Consider the following 13,020-nt stretch of genomic DNA (forward strand, 5'->3'; position numbering starts at 1 on the left):
AATGACTTTTTCGAAGCCTAATATTCGTCAAAAAAATGTTGACATTTTACGCGTAGCCAAGAAATCAAGGGCGATTTTGAAAACTATCCGAACTGAGAAAGTTTATAAAAATCGTTATGAGGTTACTATAGAACACAATAAATAAAATAACATTGGTCTCTCACTCACCTGATTAAGAAATTTACAGCGAAATGACTTTTTCGAAGCCTAATATTCGTCAAAAAAATGTTGACAATTTACGCGTATAAAGAAGAAAGCAAGAGCGATTTTGAAAACTATCCGAACTGAGAAAGTTTATGAAAATCGCTATGTAGCTACTATAGAGCACACTAAAGAAATAACATTGGTCTCTCACTCACCTGATTAAGAAATTTACAGCGAAACGACTTTTTCGAAGCCTAATATTCGTCAAGAAAATGTTGACAATTTACGCGTATAAAGAAGAAAGCAAGATAGTAGTAGCTACATAGCGTTTCGCTGTAAACATTTTCTTGACGAATATTAGGCTTCGAAAAAGTCATTTCGCTGTAAATTTGTTAATCAGGTGAGTGAGATACTAATGTTATTTTATTTAGTATGTTGTATAGTAGCTACATAGCGATTTTTATAAACTTTCTCAGTTGGGATAGTATTTTAATTCGGTCTTGATTATCCAGTATTTCTATAAATAATCTTAAGCTTTAAAAAATAAAATTAAGTGAATATGCACTACTTTTTACGTCATTAAATTTGTATTTTGTTGCTTATCAATGTAAATACGTTAAAGAAATGAATTGCCAGTTCTATGTTAGCGAACTACTTATTTATATTTTGTTTTATCTTTTAATTCACAATATGGGTACTATGTGGTAAACAGCGAAAAATAATTAAAAAAAAATCCAAAAAATTTCAAAAATTTATTTCACCTAAATGACAATGGTTCGAAAATGTAAATAAGAACGTTTTGCAGAATAAATTAATAATTTAATTAATCGACACCTAGCTTGCATTTTGCAAGATTAAGGAGCGTGAAAACATGAATGTAGCAATTTCAAAGGCTGCTGTGCGAATGCGTCGCATATTGGATCACGTAAAATGCGATTCTCACATAAGGACGGTTTCCTTTTTCTCCAAACACAAGAAAATCGACGTTTTTGATGCTCAAAAGAGATATTATGACTCTGGTAAGTTGACAATGTAGAGAATCAATTTATTAGACCTTGTTTTAAATTGTTTTACACCTACTAATTGTTATGGTGGAGTTTAATATGTTTGACATATGGGCGCTCTTTTACTATTGTACGTGAAAAGTTATGCAAAAAAAAAAAAATAATACCGCATACCACAACGCATATTGTTTGGGTTAGGGTGCGGGTTGGCGTTTGGGTAAGGGTGGTTCAAGTAATATTATGTTTATTAATAATAATAACTTGACCCACCCTCAACCAAACGCTAACCCAAACAATATGTGTTGTGGTATGCGGCATTTGAAGAAAGTTTTCTTTTAATAATTTTTACGTACATAGTGAAAGAGCGCCGACATATGACCCTTTCAACGTGTTTTTATTTTAAACTCAATTACTAATACCATCCTGTTTAATTTGACGCGAACCACTTTCCATAGGCTCGTGAATAAAAGCAAACAATGGTCTTGGTGTTTTAAACAAGTCATCAAACCTTCTTTTGTATAAGGTAACTTTAGGATATTCCATGTTGCTTTGCAAACAACAAGTTTGAGTCCCAAGTCTTTGCCATAATATGTTTAGTGTAAGTCAAGTCATTTGTATCAGTATATCAATGTTAAACTGGGTCATTTATTTGGAGCAATGTTTCACAAAGCAAATAGTAAACACTTATACAAAGTTAAGAATAATGTAACTCAAAAACTTTTAAAAACACATCTGTTTCACCTACGAATTATATCAGTTCATGTCCCCCCTCCCAAAAGAAAAAAAGTTCAGTTGCCTTGTTATTAAAAAACAGTAACTTAAGAACACTTTAGTGAAGAGATTGACTTAAATTGTAGATTTATAAAATTCTGCATTTTTTGCAGCGAACCATTAAATTACATACTACTAATTATTCTGTGTTCTTCACTTCATTAAACAGAAGTTTGATGTGCTAATATAAAAATACATCAATGATTCATTTCCTAAATTAAAAGTTTTTAATCAGCCATTTATTAATCATCCCACTTTCTTTTGTTTTTACGTGTTTCTAAGGCAAACAAAGCAACCGTTTTTCTCCATGGCAACCCAACATCTTCATATTTATGGAGGAATGTGATTCCCCATGTTGAGAGTGTCGGAAGATGCTGGGCTCCGTACCTGGTTGGAATGGGAAGATCTTCCAAGATTCCTGGATCCATGTACACCTTCCAGGATCACTACAAGTACCTTGAGAAGTGGATGGACTCCGTAAACTTACCAAAAAAAGTAGGTTTTTGATTGTTAATATTCATTTTAAATTGATGCGTCTACTCTACATATTGGTTGAAATAAAATGTTTATGATTTGAGTGTTAACCACTGTGCAAAAGTTTATGTCTACACTTAAAAAACTTTTTTGTAATAATGTAGATTACCTTGGAATTGTAAAAAAATTACAAATTGTTTTGTGGTGTTACCAAGCTTTCGCACTTGTAGTCGTGCCTTTTTAGGTCAAAGTAGGATTGAAAGGAATAAAAAGGTCAAGATTAGAATACAACTTGTCGTTTAACAATGAACCCTAATTGTAATCATAATATTATACTCTAGGAGCAATAAACTGTGTTTTGCAAAGTTCACCGTCTTTCATTTTCTGTAGACACTATTGTGTTAAATGTAGGTTGAACTTTAAAGCATAATATTCGGAGGTATTACTTTAATGCAGTAGGAGTATCAAAGCGCGTATGGAAGTGAGTAACATTTCTATAAATATAGAAGTCAACATCATGAAGTTAAAAATAAAAGTTGTTTAAAATGTTCAAAATGATACATACTTCCAAATGGAACAGCAGATGCCTTTGGTAAGGCATACTATTATCAGTCGGCCCAATCTGGAATTACGTGCAAGCAAGTCAGGCTAGAAAAACAACTTGCCTTTGGTGAGGTTTGAACTCACGACCTACGGTCATATCAGGACTTTTACTCTACCAACTAAGCTACACAGGCTCAGTGGGAGCTGATTGAGAAACAACCATAGCACCGTTGCCTGCTGTATCCTGTTCATACATACAACCATATTAGACGGATTTATAACATGTCTCACTTTACATTCATTTCCTGTATTTTGGAGTAGGCTGTCATACAGTTGAGCTTAATGAATCTTCAGGAGACAGGCATTAAGGAGGTATAGCAGCAATGCAAACACAGACTTCTTAACCAAAGGAATTCTAGCCTAGTATGCTTTAAAGGGTTTGTAATATATCACTGTCATAGGGTCCTTTTTGACTTACCTTGTTTTGGTATACTTGATGCAATGTACCGCTAATCATTATTTACATAAAAGCAACCCAGATATAATGTGTGCTTTATCATTTATCAATGGCCATTAAAGCTCCAGAAAGGCTTGATGGCAGAATACACACTGTGTATATGTACCTTCCAGTTACTTCTATACATGGGATTCATTATTTTCCCAGGTTGACCTTGTGATCCACGATTGGGGCTCTGCACTGGGTTTCCACTGGGCCAACATGCATCGTAACAGGGTGAGTTCCATCACTTTCATGGAAGCCCTCGTCACACCCATGACCTGGGAACAATTCCCCGAAGCTGGACGCAAGATTTTTCAAGCGATGCGATCGCCTGCTGGTATGTTACTCTTTTTGCATTTAGTTTTAAATTATTTGGTCACACCCTGGGTTGAGGTTAATTAAGAACGGGACTTATTTGTCTGTCATGTTTGGGTTTATTTGGAATGGAATTTTGATTTACATTTATAAGTAGGGTGATTTATTTTTAACCCCTAATTTCATCTAATGAAAATACATTGATTTTATCAATACTTTTTGTATATAAAGTACTACATACATTAGTGTCTTCGCTTTGCCAGTTACTTGTTTTTAATGTTTTACTGATCACCCAATTACATGAATCAGTATTTTCTTTCAGGTTTATGCCAATCTCTTAAAAAATCACCCTATTTAGTAACAAGTATCGCACAAATACAGGCCAAGTGCTCACTTCTCAGTTACCAATTAAAGCAATTTAGACTAAAAACATTTTCTTCTGGCATTTATTTGTTTTTTCCAACATTTCATCTAAATATCCAGGAAACCTTCATCACGGAATGTAGCCTACCACGCTCAACAGCATTTCCTGACTTATTTTAATAAGAGGTGGTGCGTTGTTTATGGCAGATTAATAAAACTAACTAAAGGCCACTTAAATAAACTTCTAATTGGTATACTTTGAATACACACCCCACTTGGCCAAGTTGTAAAAAATACCCATACTTGTATGAGGACCACTACTCTAATTGGACAATTAAATCTTTACCTTTTACTTACCCAAATGCAAATAACAGGTAAAATTTAGTATTGAATCACTGAAACCATTTAACTGAATGCCCAATTGTAAATGTTTGAGTATTACCTAAATTGTAAAATGTTTTCGAACAAATTATCAGTACTATGTCTCTATGCAAGGTTTCCGCCTAGTTATTTAATCTGTAAAAGTCTTTGAATTAATTTGTGTATTAAAAATTTGTAAAACCCTTTGTTTTCAAAAAGTTTTTAAATAGCATTGAATTTTTTTAATTCTAACGTTATTTGTTTAGAAAGTCCCAGAGCAAAACAAAAATTTAAACTATTTGTTATTGTGTTAACCATGGCTTTTATGCTGCCATATTTTCAAGTTATATTAAATATATATTCAGTAATCCAGGTCCGTTGAAAATCTATACATTTTCAAAGTGTTTTAAAGTTTTATTTTCTTTAAAGTGTGTAGCAGCCAGACTTGGACAACTAGATAATTCTAGTTTTCTAATTTAATGAATATTAGCAAAATGCGGCTAATTCTAATTCTTATCTAAGTTGTAAATTGCTTGTGTGCTCTAATTCTAGTTCTAATCTTTTCGGATTTTACCAAAAATGCTACTTTTTCCAATGGCATTTTAGTCTTTCATGCGAAACAAATAATTTGAATTATTACTATTCAGTCAGAATAATTTGTTAGTGGTTTTCACATTCTGAATAGCTAAAACATATAAAAATTAGCACCGAAATATTTATCATTCGCATTATAATAAGAATGAATTGCAATTTAAATATAGTTGATTGTAAATAATTAAATGTAATTCTAGTTTAAATTTTAATTAAGTTCTAGATTTCAAGAATTCGGTAATTCTAATTCCAATCTAATTTGAGTAAACAAACATCATCCAATTCTAATCTAATTTAGAAAAATGAAATGATCTAATTTTTGGCAGCCCTGTGTTTGTTTCCTTACACTCAAACCGCTCTTTACTGACTCCAGGTGACGACATGTTCCTCCAGAAGAACTGTTTGTCCAGAACATTCTTCCTGCCAGCATCCTGCGTCAGTTGAGTGACGAGGAGATGGAAGTTTACCTGGAGCCATTTAAAGATGCTGGAGAGGACAGGAGACCAACTCTTACCTGGCCTCGCCAGATTCCAATCAAACCAGATGTTAGGGGGTAGTTTTTTTGTTTTTTTAAAGCTGTTTTTTCAACCTTTTTTTGGTCACCAAACACTCGATGCATTAAAAACGCCAGATTCTAATCAACCCAGAAGGTATGGCGATAGCTTTTTAAGTTTTAGAAAGTTTCACAGTGATTTCCAACCTTTTTTGGCCACAAAACACCTAATTCATTATTAACGCCAGATTTTAATCAAACCAGATGGTATGGCGGTAGTTTTTTTTAAGTTTTAGAAAGTTAATGTTTTTCAACCTTTTTTAAGTCAGCAAACTTTTTTTGAGTCACCCTAAAGCATTAAAACGCGAGATTCCAATCAAACCAGATGGTATGGTGTAGTTTTTTTGGTTTTAGAAAGCTGTTTTTTTAACATTTTTTGATCACCAAACAACTGATGCAATAAAAACGCCAGATTTCAACCAAACCAGATCGTAGGGGGTAGTTTTTTTTAGTCCTTTTTTGGTCACTAAACACCTGATGCAATAAAACGCCAGATTCCAATCAAACCAGATGATAGCGCGGTAATATTTTTCAAGTTTTACAAAGGTAATGTTTTTTCACCTTTTTTAGCCACCAAACACCTAGTACATTAAAATAAATTACTTTTTAACCACACTGAAACATCCAATAGTTACAAAGCCAAATAGGTTGAGTAAATCAACGTCATCTAAAAAAATACGTTTTGATACGCAGACGCGAATCTAGGGTTTTCGTTTTTGGGGGACCGTGAAATTTTTGAGATGAATTTGAATCTTACGTGAAATAGTGACGTCACAAAGTAACTTAAACGTTACGTCATAAACAATCTAGGTTGGGGAGGTGTTACTTTTAATGCAAAAGCTACATAACTAAGATGTTTTAAAAAAAACCTTTATATTGTTTAAGTTGCCGAGACCTTCATTTTCTCAGGTGCGGTTTGACGCACGGCGTCGTTGGGTTAAAGTGATTTAACGAAAATAGGCTTAGACATTCTATAAACATAATTTAGATTCGCGCGAAGCGCTAAATAAAGTTTCATTCGCGTAGTTAACGTAAGCAAAAAATACATGTTGGGGAGGGGCCATGGTCACCTAATACATTAAAAAAACGCAAGTAACACCGGGAACGCACCGGGAGCGTCGCGGCACACAAGATGCGGAGTAGTGCCTTAGAATTATCTCGTTGTATAAGTCGTTAAATTTCACGCTTTTTTAAGATAATGCCGATATACTTCTATCTCACCTTGACATTCATTATCAAGCCACATTACAGATCCGTGCTGTATACTGTGTATAGTGTACCTTTGAATTATCTCGTTATCCAAGTCTTCGTATTTCCCACAATTCAAGGTCCAGCTGACTGACGACTACAACCGCTGGATGCCTCGCTCCTCCGATCTTCCCAAACTCCACATCGGAGCAGATCCGGGATTCTTCTCCTCCTTCATCAAGGATCAGATCCGAAGCTGGCCGAACCTTGGGAGCGCCGAGGTGGCTGGACTCCACTTCTTGCAGGATGACTCGCCCGAACAAGTCGGGAAGACTATCAAGCAATTTCTGGTCGGCAAAGTCCACAAGTAGTCGTGTCAATGGGAATATATTGGTAATTTCGTACAGCTGACAATAATTATTTTTTTTTAATTTCACTTCTAGTGGTGTGTACAAATGTGCGCACAATGGTTTCTGGGTAACAGAGTCCACAGGTAGTCGTGCCAATTGAAAAAGATTGGTAACTTGGTACATCTGTTGATAATTTTTTTAAAGTCCACCTCTAATCATGTCTACAAAGTCACACAGCGGTTTCTGGTTAACAGAGTCCTTTTTTTTAATAGATGATTTTTATGACACAACACAGAATAAAGACCATTGCCATAAACTTGCCCGGGTGCAAACTATAAAATAGGCGTCCCTCCTTCATGTTTAATCACATTTGCTATCATATCAATTGTTTTACATTGCGCTTAGAGGCGTTACAAAATAATAGTATACAGTTATAGTTATGCTACAAATAAAGAAAGAGATTTATGCTAAACATGAAAAATAAGATTAAAAATATATGGATAACAAGATAGATAGTATATAACTTACGGAGCCAAGAGATAGGCGGGAATTAAGTATTTCGGGCACCACGCCTAGTGATGTCAGCTACTTGACATTTTATTCCGATACCAATATCATATATTTTGGGCAAACAGTTTCGCGATTTGATCTAATACGAAATGGTGCCAATGCCAAAATGCCATTACTGTGCCCAAATGCCCAAACAAACAAAGTCGGTGAAATTGATAGGTTAAAAGGTAAATTTTCAGGTAATTAGGCAACAATTTGCTTCAGCATTAAGTTTAGAAACCACCGGTTATCAACTTTAGCGATGAGAGGGCTGTAGTTACGTGTAAGGAGGCGCTGACTCTTAAGGCGGAAGCCGACGACTGTCCAAGTCGCTTACACGTCCTTGTATCTGACTCCAAAGGAGCAGGCCGCTCGAATACCTTTCCTTAACTTCTTGAACTCTAGACAGAGTCACTCCACTCAGTTGATATTGCTTGTTGAGTATATATTCACAAATTTCAGTACACAAGATAACGTAACGCGTGGATTCAAGCTGCTAGTCAATAAGACGTGTTAAACACAATAACATCGAGTAGAATCCAATGGGAAACGCTGCAAGCAGACAATTCGGTGCTAGGTCACGCCTCAGTTAACGCCGGTCATGTGTATAGTGACGTCAAATTGGGCAAATTAGTAGGGAAATAGGAAAATAACTTCCAAACTCTACATAACCTCCTACTTTTTGACAAATTTACCTGAAAGGTAGAATCACTGCGTCGGATCACGAATAATTGCTAAAATTTTTTTATTAATTTGGTATCGGATCGGCACCGATACAAGCCTAGAATCGGACGAGTAGCTGCCACTCGGTATTATCGGCCTCATCCCTGCCCTACTCTTTGCATGTAACTGTGTACAGCAGTCGCGATTTCGTGATATTGTTTTCCATGGGCTTTAATACATATATTTAAACACATTTAATATAAATTTAACGACATATGTTTTACAGGCATTTCTATCAAGGGAGACTACATGTACAGGGTGGGACAGAAAAACCTACCACATTTTAAATCGTCACTGTATCAAAACTGTAGCAGTCTGACACGAGGTTGAATTGAAACTTCGCAGCAGAGGACCTACCATTTGTGTTTCAGGTTTTAGTTTTTGTAAGTATATAATGTTTTGTGCAAATTCTTTAAAATTAAAAAAAAGAGTTTTGTGCAAATTTTTAAAATGTATCTGTAAGTAAAATGACCTGGACTGGCGAACACCGTGCACGTTGTCTACTTTTTCTATAAAGCTGTGGACAAAAACATACCATAGCAAACCATAACAACCAAAAAAGAATAACGGCAAAAACAAGATATGTCCCGAAAATAAATTTTCGGTCCATATAACAAGACGGGGTACTGTTGTTCTATATTTTGTCCAGGGATATATTTTCAGGGCTTGGTGTTTATTTTGTTTTATTTTACTTAAGTTGATTTTAATTTAATTGATTTTATTTATAAATAAAATTTCCCCACTTAACTTATGGCTTAGATGCAAAAGGGGTTCAAATTCGACAAGGTTTTGGGAAATGATAGAAACATATATTTAATAAATAGAATTTACGTAGATATATTGCGTACGGCAATGTTATTAAAATTTGGACAGCTAACATATTTAAAAGCAAATATAATCATTCTCTTTAAACGAGCAGTCACTGTTAAAACAGAATCTTTAAATCTGTTGTTTCAACAATATGCAAAGCTCTTTTATGTGCCAAATATGCCACCTTTCAAATAGAAAAGTTTGCCAATTTAAACCAAACAAACGTAGTATTTAAGACTTAAAAAAAATGCATTCAACATTAGCATTTTTTTTCTCTTGTACAATTTTAAGTTGTGTAGGCCTGGTGTTGATATGTTTGGTTGGAACAACATGTACAACAGGTGCGAACAGAGAGGCGTACACTGCCTCCAAATTCGCGTTTAAATTTTCCGCGGTAAAATATGTTATGTTATAGGAGCACTAAGTTTTTTTTCTAAGAGAAGCCTCTTTCTAAAAGGCAAGTCGCACACGCCGCTTATTTCCCTAGTGACAATAAAACTCGCAGCATGGTGCCTTCGTCGCTTCGCGAGTTCAACAAAGCAAGCGAATACGAAATCGGTATTGTAGTTTTTCAATCGCTAGATGGGAGTCGATAGCGACAGCGAACTAAAACGATGACGTCACTTTATAGGTTGTTTTTTTTTGTCTCCCAATCAAAGGTCCCCTCAAAACAAAAATCCCTTTCCCAGAGACATTTACAAATAGGCACTTACCTACGAAAAACTTTACCTTCATGAGAACTTTCGAGTTGTTGTGGCTTATTGTCCAATTTGTCCGACACAGTTCACGAACGCCATATAAATGTAGCTTCTCGCAATGCTTCCCTGCGTTATACGATGGGTGAAACATTAAAACATGGCCTTGCCTCTTCGTGTATCACCGCGACAATAATTAAAATTTGATGAGGTGTTTGGGTAATATTCGAAAAAAATATTTGATAAATATATTTTATGTAGATAGTGCATACGGCCGTATTATTAAATTCTGGACAGCTAACATGTTTAAAACGCAAATATAATTACTCTGTTAAGGTTGTTTAACGCCTATGGTATACTATACTTTTACCTATGAATTACTAAGACGAGTCATTGCGCACAATGAAAGTCGCACCTCGGGTAAATAAAGCGCAGCATGCGTCTAGTTGCTTCGTCGTCGAACTGAACAAATCAAGCCAATATTACCGAATTCATTGCATTGAAGTTTTTCAACCGCTAGATGGGAGTCCATAGCCACGGAGCGTTTAAACGATTACGTCACAATATTTTAGATTTTTTTCCTAAATCCAAGGCACCTAGGGGTGCAGACTAATAAACCTCTTGTACACCTAATACCACTCAATGTTAGGTTGTTTGAGAATTCTTCGATGTATACTTTTTCTATAAAGCTTCGGACAAAATCGGTCTAAAACATTTAACGGCAAAAACAAGATATGTCATGTCCCGAAAATAATTTTTTAGCATAGATAATAACGGCAAAAACAAGATATGTTTTGGTCTCCCAAACATATAATTACCGTGCACTAGCTACACAGACGATACATATTTTAAGCCATTAATTATTATGTTGTAAGTTGTAACCCTTTTAAAATGATATGCATTGCTATTTCAACAGTGCTAGGATGATTTCCACTAAATTAATCAATAGAAGAAGGGTTTATTACGCAGCAACAGAATATGCCTAATTAACTGTATCTTGTTAATCGTTCACTTTTTTATTGTGCATCTTTCTTTATTTTTATGTTACCTTGTATGTTTTTCCTCATCAGTTTTAGGTGCATCTTTCTAAAAGCAAAATATTGTAAAAGTGTGGATTGTTTTTACATTACAATTAAATGACTTAACTTTATTTCAGAATTTAAATTTAATTGATTGCTATTATTTTTTATTTGTTGTTATAGAAAATATGCCAGCAGTGCCAAATTAATACTGTAGTGTCTGTGTATATGACAGCATGTTTGTTTGTTAAACTCTGACTTAGTCACTTTTGCACTTCATCTTCTACTGTGAGAACCGTACAACTAGAATCAAATATTTAAACTCTGTATATGTGAGACATGATGTGATATGAGCTATATTCGTTGAATGCGCAGTAATGCTCAAGTTTTTGGGTGTACAATAAATCTGACAGTCTTACAATATGCATGTTAAAATATAGTGGCAGTTTGTTTAGTTTCGATATAATGGAGTTAAATAAGATGGTGGTCAGTATCCCCCTGTTGATAAATGCAATACTTAAGGTTAATTTCTTGTTTATGTCTAATATACTGGCTTGCAATAAAATTAGTAAAACTTTTCAATTTTCAAGGTACTGATGTAAACAAAAGCAGTCAAAAAACGTTTGTTTAGTTCAATTTGTTTAAATTGTGAGCGCAGTTGAAAAGAACAACAAAATTTAAAAAAATGAAGATGAGATGTGACTGGTTAAAGAAACACCAAATATATTGGCTGCTGTTAAATTACAGATGATGTTGAATAAACAGATACAGTCTTTGCATTAAATTGAATTGTTTATAATAAGTTTCACTCAAACAAGTAGTCAGATATCTTTTCTATTTATTTATTTTAGAACCTCCAAAGTCATGCAATCATGAATGGGCTTGAAACCCAGCGCAATATAAATTATAATCATAATTTTATTAAACAATGTAATTTAAATGATCTCTTCCCTTTATGGTAAATGCGTTGCCGGCATCTAAATTTTCAAGTTGCCATAAAACAACTGTATATCCATAACACTTCAAGTCTGGCTGAAATAATTAATGTTTGTGTGTGCTTTATAGTTTAAGAAATATTAGGTTGTATTAAATTCAGAAAATATTAATAAACCGTATTGGAACAAAATTATTTCTCATCAATTAGCCCAGAGCAGTTCATATTGATAGTATGTCAACAATTCAAAATCTCTGTTTTTAGGGGAAAAAACATCCCTTACAAGTCTGGTTTGTTTGTTGTTTTACATGAAATCACAAAAAGTGTTGTGGGAATTGATGAAAAAATTTTTAGTGATTAAAGAATTTAAAAATTCAGATTTTTTTTGTACTTACAGCTTCTGCCAAGTTTATGGATTTATACAGTGTATTATTTTATTGTGTTTTAAAATTTAAAACTAAAAATTATTACTTACTATTCGCAGTAACCGTTCGTATTACGTCACAATGTCCCAAATTTGGCGTAACGTTTACTACGTTAAAGCAGGGCATTCTACATCAGTGGTTCTCAACCGCCAGTTTGCGTCAACTTTAATGCCGGTCCGCCAAATATATTACAAATTTATATCTCAATTGCAAAGAGCAAGATGTTGAAGGCGGCTTGTCCATCAAATTTAGAACTCAACCAGTTCCAAAATTTGCAGCATTGTGACGTAACATAGAGTTAACGGTCTACTTTGGACTTCATCTTACTTCCCAATGCTGCAAGTGTTGTGCACAACTATTTAAAAGTAGGCTACAACTCGTTTAAATCCTAAACTTTAAGACCAGTTGTACGTGAAAAACTTCAATAGAACCACGTAAAACACGTATGATATCAAAAAGACAGCAGCAAATTTCTCATTACATAGAAGTTTTCGTTATTTTCTTTTAAGTTGCATACTTTTGTCGTTATTACATTTTTGGTTGATTTTAATTTTTGAAATTCCACCGGTGCGCAAAATTTGTTTTGAAATTTTACCGGTCCGTAAGCTAAAAAGGTTGAGAACCACTGTTCTACATTAAAAGTGTAAGCACATGTGTTTTTATGCGACTGAGAAACCAACAAAACGCAAAACTGATAGTTAACACTTCTA

General features: G+C 34.3%; 1 pseudogene across 1 annotated transcript; it reads left to right on the top strand.

Annotated features, from left to right (window-relative positions):
• The first annotated feature begins 922 nt into the window (after positions 1 to 922).
• Positions 923 to 11,318, top strand: LOC146162693 (uncharacterized; annotated as a pseudogene). Its single transcript, XR_014494640.1, has 6 exons — positions 923 to 1,163; positions 2,202 to 2,414; positions 3,601 to 3,772; positions 5,438 to 5,609; positions 6,946 to 7,198; positions 8,654 to 11,318. The product of XR_014494640.1 is annotated as an uncharacterized LOC146162693 (transcript).
• The last annotated feature ends 1,702 nt before the right edge of the window (positions 11,319 to 13,020 follow it).

This window comes from Ascidiella aspersa, chromosome 3 (genome assembly GCF_963924565.1).
Source record: "Ascidiella aspersa chromosome 3, kaAscAspe10.2, whole genome shotgun sequence".
Classification (NCBI taxonomy): domain Eukaryota; kingdom Metazoa; phylum Chordata; class Ascidiacea; order Phlebobranchia; family Ascidiidae; genus Ascidiella; species Ascidiella aspersa.